We start from the raw sequence: 19,163 nt of genomic DNA on the forward strand, positions 1-19,163 counted from the left end.
ACATCTCCAGCAAGGAAAAGGAAGGGTACTACAGCACTATCTTCTCCAAGCACCACTTCTGATGAAGATGATAGGGACATGGAGTGGATCCCGACAAAGACCAGGAGACAACAGGAAAGGGAAGGGAAAAGAAAAGCTCCAGAAAGACTTTGACTTTTGGTAGGGGATGAAGAGGAGGATGACAATAACGATGATGAGGTTGTCATGGTGGAAGGTGACACAGTGGAATCTAACATTGCTATTCAACCAGCTCAGAGGGATGTGGCACAGGTAGCACTGCCACTGGCTCCCATATTTGCAAAGCCCCAGCTGAGACCTTCCCCAACCCCTGCTCAGGAGAAGCAGAGATGCAACCTACGAAATGCCCATCTACCTTCAGTTCATCTTCAGGCATTGCCAGTGACCTGGTAAAAAAGTACTCCTCCCCAATTTGGGACTTTATTTACAGTTAAGAAAGAGGGAGAGCACATTGCATTATATACAATTTGCCACACAAATGTTCGTTGAGGTAAGTCTGGTACACATTATGGTACTGGAGGCCAGGCAACCCATGTGAAAAAACACCACACAAATAAGTGGGAAGAGCACCTTAAATAAATTGCTGAACATGGCTGTCGTGGTGGGGAGGCCCGGGGAACATCAGCTACAAGTCCAGTGACTGGAAAAGGTGATGATGAAAAAAAAGAGGGTGACATCTTCTTAAAACAAAGCAGCCCTGTCTCTATCAGTATGCCAGCAGATTCACCCTCCTCAGCTACTTTACAATGGCACAAGAAGACTCAGAGGGAGATCATGGAGACACTGCGGCATACATTGACTGCCCCACCATCACAACGGACATTGAGTCTACCACTAGCATCTACTTCTCAAAAGATGCCTGTGTCAGTGCCCAAAGAGAAGAAGAAAATCCAGGCTACTATTACAGTCATGTTTGGCAGGAGGGGCCCTACGAGTGAAACCACCTAACTGCATATTTGTACAATGGAAACCTGGCAAAAATGTTAGCGATGTACCTCCTCCCTTTTTCTTTTTTGGAAGGAGTGGGATTTTTAGAAATAGTGGCAGCCATCTGCCCAAAACAGAAGGTACAAAGTTGGACCTATTTTGCCAGAGTGGCTGTTCCAGTGCTGCATCACAATGTGTGGCAGTTGGTTGGACATGCTTTGCAGCAAAGTGTTGTTCGAACCATCCACCTGATGACAGACGTGGGCCAGTTGTCAGGCGACTGATTATATGTGCACTCCTTCTCTTTAGCAGGGGTAGAGCAAAAGATATCTTCAGGTCTGGGCCCTAAAGAACATTTTAAGAGCATTCGGTGGCATGCAACAGTGGCAATGTTCGCAATGGAGAAATCACATACAGCTGTAAACATCTTGGAGGAATTTAACAGCAAGGTGTATGAATGGCTGTGACCATGAGGTCTTAGAATTTGATTTTTTGCCACTGACAATGGCAGTAATATAGTCATGGCCATGTCAGATGGAGGCTATTTCAGGGATCTGTGTTTGTCCCATTGCATCAACCTGGTATTGCAAGACTTCCTCAATAAGAAAGACATAGTCAGCAACATACTGCCCACCAGCAGAAGAATATGCACCAATTTTAGCCAGTCTTTTAAAGCCCAGTAGCAGCTGCAGATTATTCTCCATAATAATAGAGCACCAGTTAAAGCCCTGATAAAGGAAGTGATAACAGGATGGAACTTCACCTTTTACATGCAACAACGTCTGTTTGAGTAGTACAAATAGATCAATGACTATGTCATTTAAAGAGGAGGGGATGCAGTTGGGAAAGCTATGGTCATAGATGCAGATGAATGGGGCCTAGTCAAATGCCTGTAACAGATGCTACTCCCTTTTGAGGTTTTCAACACGAGAAGTTAGCAAGTAGGACGGTACAATCGGCAAAGCTATCCCGTTATTGCATCATCTAAAAGAACCGGTAAAGAAAACGTCTGAAAGGTTTGCCCCTGTTGAAGTACTCCAATTTTTGAGACCCCAGAGGTGCTAGGGGTAGCACCCTATGACTTCGAGTACTTCCTGATGTGGTATTATAAAAGTCTGCATATCTTGATAATATAACAAAGAACTTGGCAACAGAAGCTGAAATATGAAAAGACATCTTTATTAAACTCAAATGAGTGAGACTACGTCACACAGAAGCCTTAGCAACTGAATGAGGCAGTCTCCAGAACAAAAAACAGTCTTCCCTTATATACACAATCTTGTGCCTCAGGCACACATTCTTCAGTTTATGGTATGGTCATTCATAAGTATATATTACAAACGAAAGAGCAGAGTCATGATGACCATCCCACATTCCAGTTAAGCCAGCCCGCAATTATTTACCCAGCAAGGCTCAGATCCCACATCAGATATCGATAGGCCCCAATAAACATGAGCATCTCCTGTTTGGGAAAGCAAGCCATAAAACAGGAACAGTCAGGTGTGAAAGAGATTAGCTGGAGGCTTTTGTAGGATGAAAAAGGTTTTATGGTGTGTCATGCCCTGATGCTAATCACAGGTGGCCGGAGGATGGGGAGCTCGTGAGACCGGACTGACCTGGGGCAAAGGAGACCAGCTGCCCAGGTCATGGAGAAGTCAAGCAGAAAGTACATGTATTCTAAAGGCCCGTACTTGCTTATAATGTGTTTGTCTATGTGAGGGCAACTATAAGATGGGCACCGCTCCAAGATGGAACCCACGGAGTCAATGTATAATAACGTATACATAGTGCATTTGGCAATGGGACGTTATGCAAAGCGCTTGTAAATACCGCATTGACCAATCGCGGTTTGCTAATACATGAATAAACAGGGGTAGGGCCCTGTCTCCTACGTGGTCCCAAATATCAAAGTACGACAGACCCTCCTTTTGCCCTTACATAGGCAATCACTATACTCATACTGATCTTAGTCCAGGTCTACATTCACCAGATCATCAAGATGTTGCTGATGGAGCAAAATCCTAGTACTTGGTAACTCTCTCTCTGGACAGGTCTCCTTGAACACGAAGAAGCACAAAGGCCACATATGGCAGGACAAAATAAGGAATACCTCTATCTAGGTGGCATAAGATCACCCCCCCAACAATTAGTGATGTTCACTACTAACTAGTGTCGATGCAGAAGCTGTATAGAAGAATTGCTTACGAATTCTGATCTTTTAACCTGCTCATGTTCAGGAGAAGGGTGAAAAGAGTGCAAAGAAACAGTAGTGGGAAAAGACATAGGTTGAGAAGCGGGTGCAGAAGTCAAATGGGTAGAGAAAAACAATCCCACCCATAAATGACAACGTCATGTTTAGAAAAACACTAGAAAACACGTTATTAAGAATATATAGACAACGGGAGAAAGTAGTAACCACTATTACAAATGAAACAATAATTTTTATGTTCAGGTGAAACAGTGGTGACCCTCATCAATGCTCTGAGGTGAAAAGGGGGTACCCTTCCACAGAAAATGGATTTTATTCTGCTTATACTAGACAATGCCAGCAAAACAAAACAGTCTTCTAACACCTAGTCTATACAATCACACAGAAACCTCTTGTGAAACCACCTATGCCCAGAGTCCGTTCAAAAAGCCTCTCTGGCAGGCTTCTATTGTCCATCAAATCTTCTTCTGTTGTTTTCTTTTGCATGGGCCTCTTCATTCAAGCCTTTCATGAGAAAAGAAAGTACTGCTCAGTTGGAGTGCCCTCCTGGCAAACACTCACAGCTCACTCGAGGGTCTCAATGTTTCAAGGCAGTGCACCTGTGTCTTTCCTCTGCTGCAGACACTACAAATAATATGCTCTTCATTGGTCATGGGCACAGATCATCTTGTGCAGACCCGGGACCATTCTCAGGATCCAACACTCGTCACTCAGTGTCAGAGGACGCTCAGGCTGCTCTTTCATGGGCACTGGAATGTAGTGCCTTCTGTCAATCTTGGATCCGCCGGTGCACTGCACTTCCATTGGAGCAAGGGAAAAGAGGGGGTATGTGTGGCCAAAAACTCAGGCCAAGGGGCTCAAGGGACTGCACACTGTCAGAGGTTACCAGCACATGACAGGCGCTCTTGTGCACTGAAATTCTGGTTCTGTGGCAAAACCAGCTCCTCCATCTTTTCTGATGTTGAACGCCAGTTCTGACGAAGCAAGTGTGATGCTTTAACCAGTTTGTTGTGTAACAAGGGGACTGTAAACAGGTGGCCTGTGATTTTCAAATGAGTGGCCACACACCATGGGACAATTTTCGTCTAGAATACACTGTCTTTCTCAGGAAGCAATACAAATAAAAAGGCAGTAGGCAAAAACAGTGCCTCTAATCTTTTCAATTTGGTTTCCGTGTGAGAGCCTCCATCATCTAAGGGTAGATAACTACACGAGAATTCTATCTAAATGGATGTCTTCACATATGGTGGCATTGTCTAATAGGGCAAACACATTTTTTTTTCAATGATTACATATAAGTGTTTCTAAATTCCTTATCTAGGACATTTCAATAGAGAAATCACATGGTACAGATTATCATAGGCATGTAGAAACCTTTCATATCAGGTGTACTAGGCAATACACAGGCTAATAGTCAGATATGAAAACAAAAGACAAGAACTAGAGGGTCCTGATATTTGCATGATTAGAAACTTCTGATCCCACCAAAAATTAAAGCAGCAGGAACAAAAAGGGTAAAAACCACATTAAAAAATAGACATTGAAAATTCATCATGTTCAAAAAAGGTAAACGCAAGATATCTCCCTTTGTGATGGAAAACTTGTCTTACTATAATATTGAGTCAGTTAGCCAGTCTATCGCTATCCTGACAGTCAGGCTGGAAAACATTGAAGCAGGCCTAAGGAAAATTCTTGGAAACCAGTCTGGTCATGCAAAAGGGAATTGTACATAATATGGGGGTTCCTGGTGCATCACTGCAGTCTGGAAGTGTGTACCTGAACAATACACCTACAATAATAAATGGGCTGACTGGTGAAAGGAATACGGAAAAGGGAATTGGAACTAGGACACAACTAAAATCCCCAATCACTAAGCATAATGCAACATTGGGCAGGGAAGAAACAAAAGCAATAAAAAATAAAAATCTATAGGAAGGACAAGAATTTACTTAAGTGATAGTCAGGCATGTGACACTACACCAAGGGTACGGGTGATACACAAAAGGCCAAAGTTACATACATTTTAACTCTACCGCTGGCGACTACACCATATACGGCAATCTTAGCTAATGTTCCAGAAGCAAAGGCCATATGCTACTTAGGAGACAGGACACCATTACCTAATGTAATATAGAAATTAGGCCACCTTGAGTCACAGATCTATAATTTCATCCTTAGGTCCAATCAAGGATACATAAATGTAGGGCTGCCTGTTCCTTTAAGGGAAGGGCAGTAACGTGACAGGTGACAGGTGACAGGTGACACACTTTGATCCTGTAGATCTCTTTTAGTTTTCTGTAATACCATTATAGCCAATTTAGACATGCATTGGTGAAGTGTTGCCTCTCATGTTCACAGCATGAAATATCATTAGCTGTGGAATTTAGTAACCAGAACAAGTTCAACCAACTGTTGCGTAGCGATGGGCATCGTCATGACCATCCCCTTCACAACACAGGTAAACTTGTAATAGTATAAAAAGCAGCAACAAAAACAACGAAAACATGCAAAAAAGAATAAAAATGCACAAAACGTCAAGCCATCAGATATACTTGCTGTATATCAAGCACAAAAAGCATAGACAAAACAATAGCATATGTAATAAGCGGTGACACACAAACACCATGTCATGTACTTTATGCACTGTAAAACTGCAGCCCAAAACCCAATATTTGGGCCTGTTTAATTTGTCAGGTTTAAAATACTTACCCTCCTTTTTGACAGTAGATCACCAGGCAATGGAAATCTGCTGTCAAATATAACATTACTGTTTCTCTTCTAACATACAGGACCAGCAAGAACAATTCATGATAGCAATTCGTTCACATTTAGGCATGGAGCCTTAAAAAAACTTTAGAATCTTTTTGTCTGTCTAAGACTTAATGCAACACTTCGTTTTCTGTTAAAGAAGAGCAACTATAGCAGGCATCATTCTATTTTCTTTTTTAGAGCACCAATGTATCAGCAAAGCATTTAACATGATGTTTGGACTTTCAAAGAAAACCCCTTTGCTATATTTTCCCTTTGGAATTAAGTTCTTTAGTTTTAGTGATGCTATGGAGAAACCAGAAACCCCACCTTTAGAGGCCCGTGTAGCAAGGTCATTCTGCATTCCACAGAGGCAAGGCCCTAATTTAAAAGGTCATAAATGTCAACTCCATTGTTTACGGGAAAGATAGCATCTCAGCAGCGTGACCGAGCCAGCCTCTGCAGCTCTCCCAACCCCCAGCTTCTGACACTCTGAATTCGTCAAAGCCAGAAGGCCTTCCTAATTCCTCCTAACTTGCAATAATTCGCTCTATTTTGAAAAATAATTTCTCCTTTTTAGGCGCTAAAAAATTATCCCTATTCCCAGATTGTTAAACTACATGTACTGTGAATAATTCACAAAACTTAATAACACACATACCAGTTTTTAGAATAAATGCTTGTTGCAATCCTATGCAATGATATACATTTCATCAACCTTAAATGAATGAACGTCTCAGTAGGCCCAGCTAAAGTTAGACTGAACTCCAGCAAGTGAGACCGCTTTCTGCCCCAGTCCACTGGCACTGTGAATTGTATTCGCAATGAGTTTTGATATTTTCTTCATCATTTAGTCACTTGCCTTTATTCAAGCTCTGTTTGTCGCTTTCATATTAGCATATGAAACTCAGTGCCTCCCGCCAGGTAATTACAATATTTTCACCCCTACTGCTAGAACCTGCAATCTCATCTTTCCCCTCCTACTTACTCAAACCGGTGCCACATTCCTCTTTATTCCCTTCATCAATACAACCTTCCTCACGCTACTCTTCATGTCTTTATTACTCCCCTTCATCATCTCTCTTCCCTCCACGGCATTCTATTTTCCCAATTGTTCTTCTCCTTCCTATGTATTACCTAGTTCCTATAACCGTAATTCTACATTTCTCCACCCCTCTATCATCACTGACTTCATCACGTACCTGCTCACAAACATCCTCTATTTCCTTCATCAAAAAATAATTCTCCATTTCTCTTTCTCTGTGTGGGTGCTAACTTCATTAAGGCCGTTTTTTATTAACATCAAATAGTTGCGGGTTGCGACACCATATTTTATTTAATTTCTCCAAGTTTTAAAAAGGTCCTGTTTTTCATAGCGTGTTCAGTAGTATCGTGACAGACACAGCTAAAGTTAGAACCTTCAACCCTGATATTAAAACAAGCCTTTGTACTGGCACATTGACTCATTGAATCATAAGAAGGCACAACCTGTAAATATATATCAAAACCTAAACGTATGCATTTACTGAAGCCTGAGACACTTTAAACAGTACTCTGAATGAAAGAAAATGCAATTGAAACAGTCTTTTTACCCAAATTCGACTTTGATATTTTAAGCATTAAAAAATGAATATCCTACAATTTTCTTGCGTAAGATGCATTACCAAAATGTCTATTACATAACCCATGAGTCAGGCATTGGAAATAATAACTTATACTTTATAAAAATGAGCTTGTTTGCGCCTGCGCCAAGGGAAAATTGTACGCGCGAATGCTTGTCATTTTAGTGATGCAACACAACTTAAATCAAATTTTAATGCTAGGAGGTCATAGTATGAGTATTAAGCTTTATAAATATCAAAAAACGATTTTGAAAAGCACTTATTTTTTTAAAATAATTTTTCCCATGATTAATAATTTTCTTTTAAAAAATCCCAATTATTCGTTTTTGTGATAATTCCATGTATAAAAAACAAGCTGCATCCCTTGCCTATCATTTTGGACACATTTAACTCACAAGCCTAAGTGCATAAGCCCAATTTGAAACACGTCACATTTTTGCGCCACTTTCATTTAAAAGGACGGTTCTGCCAAATTCCACCCGTGTTTAACTGGGAAAGTGCTGGCTGAAGGAGCATTCCTATCAAATATACTGCAGCTGAAAAGTTTGCCTGCGAACATCTAATACAATGCATCTAAGGAAAATGATGTAAATTTATTTACTTTTGCAAAAATAGATAATTTCGTTTTTGGGGCCTGATTTATATCTATTGAATGTGTTTCTAATTTTATCCTTTAAGCATTTAACGGCAGTTTTGTATATGTGCACAATTGCTCATTCTATAAATTAAAGAGCACCATATAGCTATTTTAGCACATCACATGGTTCATTTCTGGATTCCTTTTCTAAGTTTGTACTTGATATTAATTAACCAACAATTTACTTAACAGACTGGAAACATCAGAAGACCCACAAACACGTATTGAGCTCATTTCAGACATAAACAGAAAGGGGTTAAACAGACAATACAGCCCGCTTTAGCCATTTTTCATAAATAGCGCCGTCGCAATTTACTTACAGAAGTTGCACTAATGATAAAAAAAAACACAGACATTTAAACACACAGTTGACTTACAAATCAATACGCATGACAGAAAGAAAGAACAGCTCACAGACTTGAAACAAACCATTTGCAAATACTGGTTGTAGGTCATATTTACAAGCAACGCTTTTCAATAGTGTTCCAAAAGGCTGCATAAACAGCCCCACAGACAGATGCATGTCCAAGAAGTATTGAATGCGCTCAATTCACTAGCTCTGTCTAGCAGAACACCACACAAAATCGTTGTGCATATCTTCATTCGTGAAACTGCGCAGAACGAAGGATCCTTGTTTTGTATTATGTCATATTTTAATTCCCTGGGGATACAAAATCACCAAGGAAGAAATATGTTTTTAAATCTAACCTATTTAGATATTTCCCACGCTATGGTATCTTTCAAAACAAAAAGCAACACATTTTTCCATGTGAGCTTACAAACAGGCATGCCAAAAATACTGCAGAAAACGCAAGTATTATAATCAAAACCAAATGGAGAAATATCTCCTCATTACCTGCCTACACAAATTGCAATTCGCATATCCAAACCTATACAAACCAAAAGCTACATTTCCAAATTTGCTAAGATCAGGCATCTTATAGCTCACTAATCTAGCTTGAAACTTCAAGGGTTTATCTCTACCAATAAACTCGCAAATATGCGAGACCCTCGGTTTTGGTAATTGCAATGACCAAATCAGAAACCAAGAAACCAACCCCTCGGCTTTGGTAATTGCGATAACCAAATTAAAGACCCAAAGAACCAAAGGACTGGGAGCGACCCACTTATACTTAATTCTTATTCTTAATAATCAAAAGGTTATCCAAATTCTAATTGTCAAGTTCTACATGCCCAAACGTCTTTTATAATACTCACGCCAAAAGGGTTCTTTTTCTCACCTTTTGAGTGACATCATGTGGAGGATCAAAATCAGGAAGAGCAGAAATATACCGGACTACATAATCAAAGAATCTCCAGAATCCCTGTGCACAGAGTACCTTCTTGGTAGAATCCCGTTCTGTCCTTCCAGTAGATTTCAGTCTCCTGACAAGATCACTCCCACAGAAAGTCACTTCTCTGATGAGGCCGCGCTGGTGGGCGCCAACTGAAGTACTCCAATTTTTGAGACCCCAGAGGTGCTAGGGGTAGCACCCTATGACTTCGAGTACTTCCTGATGTGGTATTATAAAAGTCTGCATATCTTGATAATATAACAAAGAACTTGGCAACAGAAGCTGAAATATGAAAAGACATCTTTATTAAACTCAAATGAGTGAGACTACGTCGCACAGAAGCCTTAGCAACTGAATGAGGCAGTCTCCAGAACAAAAAACAGTCTTCCCTTATATACACAATCTTGTGCCTCAGGCACACATTCTTCAGTTTATGGTATGGTCATTCATAAGTATATATTACAAACGAAAGAGCAGAGTCATGATGACCATCCCACATTCCAGTTAAGCCAGCCCGCAATTATTTACCCAGCAAGGCTCAGATCCCACATCAGATATCGATAGGCCCCAATAAACATGAGCATCTCCTGTTTGGGAAAGCAAGCCATAAAACAGGAACAGTCAGGTGTGAAAGAGATTAGCTGGAGGCTTGTGTAGGATGAAAAAGGTTTTATGGTGTGTCATGCCCTGATGCTAATCACAGGTGGCCGGAGGATGGGGAGCTCGTGAGACCGGACTGACCTGGGGCAGCGGAGACCAGCTGCCCAGGTCATGGAGAAGTCAAGCAGAAAGTACATGTATTCTAAAGGCCCGTACTTGCTTATAATGTGTTTGTCTATGTGAGGGCAACTATAAGATGGCCACCGCTCCAAGATGGAACCCACGGAGTCAATGTATAATAACGTATACATAGTGCATTTGGCAATGGGACGTTATGCAAAGTGCTTGTAAATACCGCATTGACCAATCGCGGTTTGCTAATACATGAATAAACAGGGGTAGGGCCCTGTCTCCTACGTGGTCCCAAATATCAAAGTACGACACTGTAGGTGTGAATGAAAACACAGAAGCACATGCCTTGGTTGAGAGCTTAGTCCGGCACTTTGCTTCTAATATAAGGCTGCAACATTACATCATCGAGTCCAAAGAGGACATATGTGCCACACTACTTGATTCACGGTACAAAGAAAATCTGCCCGCTTTCATCCCTTTTTCTGAAGGGGATGTTTTGAAATACAAGAGGTGGATTGTAGAACAAGCTAAGGACTTGGAAAAAGAACAGATGGAATTTCGAGTCCAGTCCCACCCTGCAGTTCTGGGGTGCTATTTCAACTTCCAGAGAGGGCAGTCTTGTTTCACAGCAGCCAACACCACCACCAATCAGAACACTGGCAACAACAGCAAAAGAAGGACTGGACCCAACCTCTGCATTGTATTGGTTTCAATTGGCAGGGCTCAAGTCCAGTGCAGAGGCAATAGCAAAACATGTAGAACAAGTGTCAGCACCACTGAATATCCACAGTATGTTCCAGGAGTATCTGGATAATCCAAAAGAGGTCTATGTGGATCAAACTCCATTGATCTGTTGGTATGTGAAGATGCACAATGGCCAGAGCACAGCAGGCTGGCAATAAAATATCTGGATTGCCTGGTCACCAGTGTGTCTGCTGAACGTGTATTCAGTGCAGCTGGTGCAGTCATCACAGTGAGAAGGACCAGTCATTCACCTTAAAATGTGGAGAGATTGACTATGATCAAAATTAACCAACATTTTAAACCACTCCAATACACCGTACCTGGAGCAGCAGCACAGGAGGAGGAAGAGGGTGATTGGTCTGAATTTGAATCAAACATCTTAGCTGAATAACTTCTGACTGAACCACCTTAGTTTGAGGACAAACTCTACTTCTCAGACTAAGTATGCTAGTGGCCCTATAGAAGTTTTAAAATGTTCTCTTTGAACTTAGTTTTTTCTCTGCAAAAAAAAAAAAAAAACAATTAGCTGGAGGAACATTAATATTTTTGTGTCAGATTTATGCTGCCAAAACTTTTTTATTAGTCACATATATATTGCCGGATTGCAGTTTGACCTGTGTGCAATGAAGAAGCCTCCACTATTTCTTCATGACATTGGAGACAATGTCTGTCCCCCTTACATGCCTATAGCCTAATGCTTATTCCTTTATGCATCACTAAGCACTAAAAGAGCTACCCATAACAGTATTTATTATCCTACAAGATTGTCTGCCAAGACCAAATTCCAATGTGTTGCTTGCATCAAAGATGATTGAATTCCGGTCTGAACTTCTCATGCTTGGATTGGATGAGATAACTTCAACTATTGAAATGGTGAGTGACTGATTGCATGAGTGATGATTTAAGTTGATTGATGATTAATTTGGTGGCAGACACTGTGGGAGGCTGTGTGTTGAACTGTAATATGGGAACTTTCTTGAGATGATTGTTGATTTGCATTGGGGCTTGACTGATTGCCGCTCATTTTCTTTCCCTCTAGGTGATGATCAGCACTATCACACTTAGCCAGATTAAATAAATTGCAGGGGTGTTCTCCTTTTTTCTGGTTCTTCAGACACCAGAACAGTCACTTTAGTCAAACAAAAACCCGTTTCATTCTCTACTTGTTCTTCAACAGCAGGGCACTGCACTCCACATCTATCTTGCTTGGGTCATCGTGATTCATCATGATGATGATGATGAATTATATGGGAGGGCGCTACTCAGAGTTACGACTGGAGGAGTATCATGGAAGAACTTAGAGTGAGACTGGGAGCTGCAGGACTACCTCATCAATTGCTAAATGTAAGAAGTTATCGAATATCCGATCCACTTGAGCTCATAGGTATACCAAGAGTCTGATGCCAAGTACTCAGCTGTGTGGAGTAGAGAGAGGTGCGTTTCTGAAATGCTGCTTTGTGTATTTTTGTTAGACTTCTGGCAAAAGTGATACTTTGAGTCCCCCAATTGGTTTTGTGGGCGCTGCCTCTGAGTCTTCTTGATACACTCCTCATGAAGCTTAAATTCCTTCTGTCTTTCTCTTTGACTCGAAATTTAGCTTTTCTTTTAGAATCCGCAAGCCATCTTCTAGTCTCCTCCATGAATGAAATGTGAAAGCTAGCTGAGCTCAACAACACTCCTGCTTACCTACCGACCAGTGAAGACATGCCCCAAAGTGTGGATATTCCAGAGGAGAATGCAGAGGAACAACCAAATTTTGCAATTTGGTATCATTTTTCTTTTAATATATTAACTAAGAGAAGTGGGTGGGTAGATAATCTAGAAGACCGGACATTTAGATATGTGGTAAATTAAGTTTTTGGGGGCAGAAAGACTGTTTGCAATGCATGTATCTGTACTCTGTCATACTCATTCCTTTGTTTCCTTCTAACAACAGATTGATGGTGAATTATGGGCTGCTGCTTATTGCCTTGATAAATGTTGGCCTTGTGTTTCAGTGTTTGTCTTTTTCCAACCTTTCCCCAAATCCCAATATCCATCCATTCATCAAACCCCTAACCCTTTTCCCCTGAGCTGTGTGATTTATTGAGATGTGGCTTAAATTACACCATTAACAGAGCACACACTTGGTGGGGGGGGGAATGTGGTGAAAGCAACACCAACTAACTGTAGAATCTCCTATGAAGTAGCCCACCCCAACCCTTTAGCAACCTGCACATAAAAAATTAGCCATATTTTTTTTTATATAGAATGTAGAACATCAGTTGTCAGCATCATCATCATCTTTCAGGCCTTGTGTTGCCTAACTTTAAATGCCTAACCTAAGCTTGTTGAATCCAGACCCTGAGTCCATTTTTGATAAATTGAGGATTTCTCAAATAGTACTGAAAGCTCCATATTAGCCAAAACTTACTAGTATTGCTATTTATTCTATTTTAGCACAATCAGGCATTCCGAATGTGTCATCATGTAGTACTCAGGTGGTGTAAATTATTTAGATTCTAAAAAATTGTTTTCCCCTTTGTTTATTTGCAAAACAACTCACCCTCTCCACCCAAACAACATGCCTATGCCTCTCCTAAACAAAACTGACCTAAGCCAAAAAACACAAAATGTTCAAGAAAGTCTCTCCAGTCCCACTTCCAACTCCCTTCCCACCCTCTCCACACAGCCCCATTAAACAATAAATCCCTCCCACCAAAACAGAAAATGTAAAAAAGGGCTATAAGAGGGCATTATGGACATCTGTCTGGAGCTGGTCCATGCTCTGCTCCATAGAGGTGAGCAGGCCCTCAATAGTGTGTAGCCGCTGCAGGATGCATTGCAGCAATGGCCTCTTGCCATTCTGGTGGGGTTGTCAGCAGTTGGTTGGCGGCGGCACAGGCAATGGGATGGCTGGGAACCTAGAGGCTGAGTGAGACCAGCTGCACTGAGGCCTGGCAGCTGTGTAATTATTTCTTCCTCCTCCTCTTCCAGGACCAGCAGCCACCGGTATTCCTGCTGAATACACTCCAGCCTCTGCTGCTGCAAACATGCTTCTCTCTTCTGCCTGTCAGGTGGTCTAGCTGGACCAGCAGGAGCAGCTATATTGAGAAAAACAAAAACTACAAATTGTAAACAATGCTCTGTGCAAACAATTGTTTTAAATAACTGGGTGGCTCAGTAGCAGTACATTGCTGGTCCCCTGGGGCCATTGGAATTTATTTGATCTGATTATGATTAGGAGAATCACAAGGCCAGTTTTATGTTTTCTTTGACCCACATATTTTGCCCAAAACAAAAGAAACACTGACTGAATGGCAGAAAAGTGACAGGCATAGAATAACATCACAGGAGTAAAAAAACAGTGATTTGATTATTTATTTATTCTAAAGGCCTTTCAAGTAGGAACTATAAACATAGTCAGACAAGTGGAGTTGAAAAATAAATGACTGCTCATTGATGAGTATGGCATTATGTACTATATGGAGTGCAAGTTGTGTGTGGTCCTAAACTAATGAAGCCATGCTAATTGGCAGACAGCAAATCTGCTAGTGTGCTACTGTCTGCAGCTGTAGTTGACAATTATCTATTTTTAATTCCAATGGCCCTGCTCTTCGCCAAATGCATTTCTCTTTCTACCCTACCTCCAAAGAGGCTGATGAATAATAAAATAAGATACTATGTCAGTTACACACCTCATGTATGAAATGTGGATATAAATATATTATGGTGTCTGCCGCAAGTAGACACTGAGGAAAATTAATGTAATGGACTGCACTAGAGGTAAAGGAATAGATTATATAGATTTTATTTTGCACATTCGTCACTGTGTATTCCATATGCCAAACTTGATATCAATTCATGCACTTAATCTCACTTTAGTCTGCGGCCTTTCCTGCCACCACTTATTTCCAACAATTGTATTTGCTGGGCAGTAACCAAGTAAAATAAACTTTATTTCCTCTACTACAGGGGGTAGGGTACAGGAATTAGACAGGTAGGGTAGAGCTTTAAAAAATATATATATTAGAGAGGCCACTACAATTATCATCAATTCATCATCTTTGGCATATTCAGTCATGGTTCAATTCAAAAAGGAAAAATCTGCACAAGTGTAAACTCATCTGTTATGAGAAACCATGATATATGTTCTGGCATCACTTCACATGGGTATCGCTTGATTAAATGTGGCACATGCCATGAATGGCCCAACCACCCTTTCACTCATATAGCATGTCCTTTCTTTTAAGTTACCTTCCTTTCTTTCATGTCTTCCTCAAGCCATCAAAGCTCATTATGTGAGATTTTGCTGCATTGCAGATAGAAGGGGGGTTCACCTCAAGGCATTTTTGGTGATGCAGAGCAACGCCATGGGGGAGGCATCCCTTAGTTCTCATGCCATACATCGCATGCCATTACAACGCGGTCTTTACGACCACGTTGTTACATCGCATACAATTACATCGCAAGTTGTTACAAGGACTTGCTGTACGGGGCAGAAGGTGTTGGATTGCTGTTGGACAAACTGGAGTAGGAATAGTTAATTATACTATTCCTAAATCCAACACGCCCCCTACAGCAAGTTGTTATAATGACTTGCGATGTAAACGTATGCGATGTAACACCATGGTCATTTTAACAACAGTGTTGTAATGACATGCCATGTATCGCATGCGTTATAATGGCATATATTCCGCCATGGCAATAGCTAGTAAGCATAGTAATTGCAAGAAATATGTGACTTACATGTGCCCGTCCTTGCTGCCGCATCTCCCCCTCCAACTGACCTGTCGCCGTTTCCTCCTGTAGCGGCACTGGTGCCAGAATCACCGATGTTCTGTGTGGCTCGAATAAAACATTACACATTAATTAAGATACCAAAGACGCAACCCCAAATACAACAAAAATGTAGCACTACAGGTCATTTAGCACATCAGTATTTTCCAAATATCACTCTGGGTATTTGATTGGTTGATTCACCACGTTAGACACGCCAGGCGTGGAATAATGGTCAATGAAAAACATATGTTGTTGGGTGGCAAATTCAAAGGGAGTGGGACCTCATACTATTTTTTCAGCCTTGCTGCACTGTCATTGGAAACTGTTGGTATACTGGAGCAATAAGTGAATGGGTCTGACTCTGCAGCATACTACATTGGGGGATGGCCCACGATGACTATGTCCACTGTCTTGTGAACTGAACTGTGTTAGAGCTAGGCATAAGTAGAAACAGGAATGCCTTCTGAACAAACATTCATGGTGATTTTTATTTAAAATGTTAGCTTACTTGGGTCTGCGATCTGAATCTTCATGAATCATGATAGATAGCACCAACATTCCAATGGACCAATAGATACCCCAAGATTCTATGGTTCTACCCTAAGATGTCCACAACAATCATTAAAGGACTTACTGGGATCAGCGGAGGCCTTTGGCATCAGTGCTGGTGGTCGGCGCCGGCTGACCAGCTTGCCCCAGACCCTCCAAATCATCCCTCTTCTTGTCCTTGGGTGCTGATGAAAAGAATTAGGAAGTTAAATAAAAATAGATTAGTGATTCTGTTAATAATCTCCACAAAATGTTTTATGAAAAGCAAATGCAGTCATTAAAACAGATCCACTATAGTACTACTAGTTTCGACTCAAGTCTATCGACTGTCGTTAAATCCATATTCCAAACCTCCTTAACAAAAACTACATGTGGAACTAATGTATTGTAGTGAATAATCTTTGATTTTAGTCTATTCCAATTTCCCAACACCCTTGATGAGCCAACCTAGTATCCCTTTTTTGCAATGCATAGATGCATACTTCACATCATCACTGTGAATTCATTTAAATAATCTGGAACTGTACGAGCTACATAAAGAAAGTCACAGAGAGAATGCACTACTCAGTCATTTACTATAGTGACAGAAAAAACAGTCTGCAATGGCTTCTTAATTAATCATCCAAAGCGAGCACCTGATGAATGTGATTAGCTAGCGGCACTTGCCTAGCAGAAACTAGAAACTAGATCACAGAATACTTTACCAGTGTAAACTTTACTAAACATAACTTATCTCTGAGTGTGAGCAGCATGCTATTCAGAATTTCTTTTTTTTTGCACTATAGAACACAAACACAACAAATAATGAATACTGACCGAGCCACCTAACCTTACTGCCTAGCAGGTCAAGCAGGTCCTGTTCCCGTTCAAGAATGTTGGCCCTGCTGGGCAGTGTGCCAAACCTCGCTGGTGCACCACACACATTGGGGCACCGTCCTCCAGTGCCACTGACACTCCCGGAGGAAGTAGCTGCTACCAGGCCAGCCACCTGCTCCAAGCTTAGAGGGGAGGTGGCGCTGCACAAATAAAACTAGTGCTGGTTATCTCCTCCTCTCCAAAGATGGCCAGCAGCTGCATACCTGGGCAGCGGCACCGCCCGCATAGAAGCCGTCCCTGTGCTATGGCACTGGATGGGGAAATAATAAACTAAATAGGGAAAGGAAGGGAAAGTTGAGAAAAATAAATAAGGAAAGAAGGGGAAATAACCTAAGTCAAAAAAGTCACGAAAAACACAAAAATATGTGCACAACATGTAAAACACACAAACACAAAGACACACAATATTGTAGTAGGTCTTGCATTTACGAGAGTTTGAGCTATTGGCAATGCAATAGCTTAAACTTTAGACCTATTGCATTGCAAATATTTGTTTACTAGCGCCCATGCGGTGCTTTCACATTTTTGGAGGCCGCACCCCTTTCTTTAGACATGCGACGTCTAAAGAAAGGGGCATGGCTGACATTAAAGTGAACCCGCAGCATGGGGCAATTCGAGTAAAAAAAGCATTTGTTTGTCAAGTTGAAGAGAAAAGTTAAAATGAAAAAGTTTGAAAAAGTTAACATGCCCCTTATAGTCCACAAAATCCAACACCAAGTCCTGATCTCCATGTTATTCACCAACCAAGATACTAAATGAAAGCCACTTCGTCCAAGTTGCTATGATTTATTTTAAATTTTAACCTCTCAAAAAGTGCCTCTATCAAAAACACTGCAAAAACTGGCCATCAGTAAAAGAAACTGAAAGCATCATTCTTCCGCTGATTTGATAAGTGTGGTTGAAGTCCTAATTCACTCACACCCAGATTGTGAAAAAACACACTGGGATCCATCCCTTGTTACCGTTCACTCTCCTCGATCATAGTTGTTCAAATCACTTTTCAATGATGTCACCCACCACAATTCATAAGCCAAGCTTTATGATTGCATCAGCCCATACTTATCGAACTATAATGGTTCCCACTTCAAGCTCAAATCCTTCTCAATCTACCCTGCTTCCACTAAAAGGGATGCAACCAGAAACAACCAGCATATCTTGTAGACAAGCTGACAATCTGGTAAATCACACTCTCCAAAAGCCACAACTGACACCTAGACTACCCAGGTTTAAGCAACAAAATGGCCAGGATCTGATCCTTCTCAGACTGTGTTTCTCTCATTTGAACCCCTCTCCCACACAACCAAACTATTGATTTCCTGAGTCAACATCTGCTGCAGACTGAAGGTCTTCCTTGACAAACAAAAAATACACCAGAACCCACCACTCCTCTAGTCACCCACAAGGACATATGGGCTGTGTCTCATAACCATGGCCACCAGAATTATCCAGCAGGAGAGCACCAAATTATGCTGCAGGGTTGTTTAAATTATTTGCCAAGAAAAGGCTAAATATGTGGCATAATGCAGCACATTGTTTGATAGCATTACATGATTATCATGCAGTTGTTCTACATGGTAATTCTGTCTGCGCAAAGATGTGACTTCATTAGAACCAATTTAACTAAATATACAAATAAGGAACTGAAAGATGACTAGTTAACCTGTGTGAAGGGCCTTTCACTGTGCGCAAACAAGTCACAACATTTTTAGTAACTTTTGATCAGTTTGAGCAAGATGCAATTTGTTTGCCGAGTTATACAGAAAATCATGGATTATGTGGCAAATGCAGTAAACAGTATATCAACAATTATGCCAAATAAGCCACGGCTGCAGAATGGCATAATTCCAGTGGCCCTGCTCATAACATTTTTGCCAATTGAGACAGAGCTCAATTTAAAAAAGAATAAGTGCTGGAGCCCAAATTTTGCTCCGAGGCCTATGGTCGATACCATTAAGGATCAGGGTGCTGTCTTCTTGATTTCATCTTGTGCCTCTAATCCATGACCATACACTCTATGCCCCTTTATCTCAGTCTTGCAGATTATT

The sequence above is a fragment of the Triturus cristatus genome, chromosome 7 (genome assembly GCF_964204655.1).
Source record: "Triturus cristatus chromosome 7, aTriCri1.1, whole genome shotgun sequence".
Classification (NCBI taxonomy): domain Eukaryota; kingdom Metazoa; phylum Chordata; class Amphibia; order Caudata; family Salamandridae; genus Triturus; species Triturus cristatus.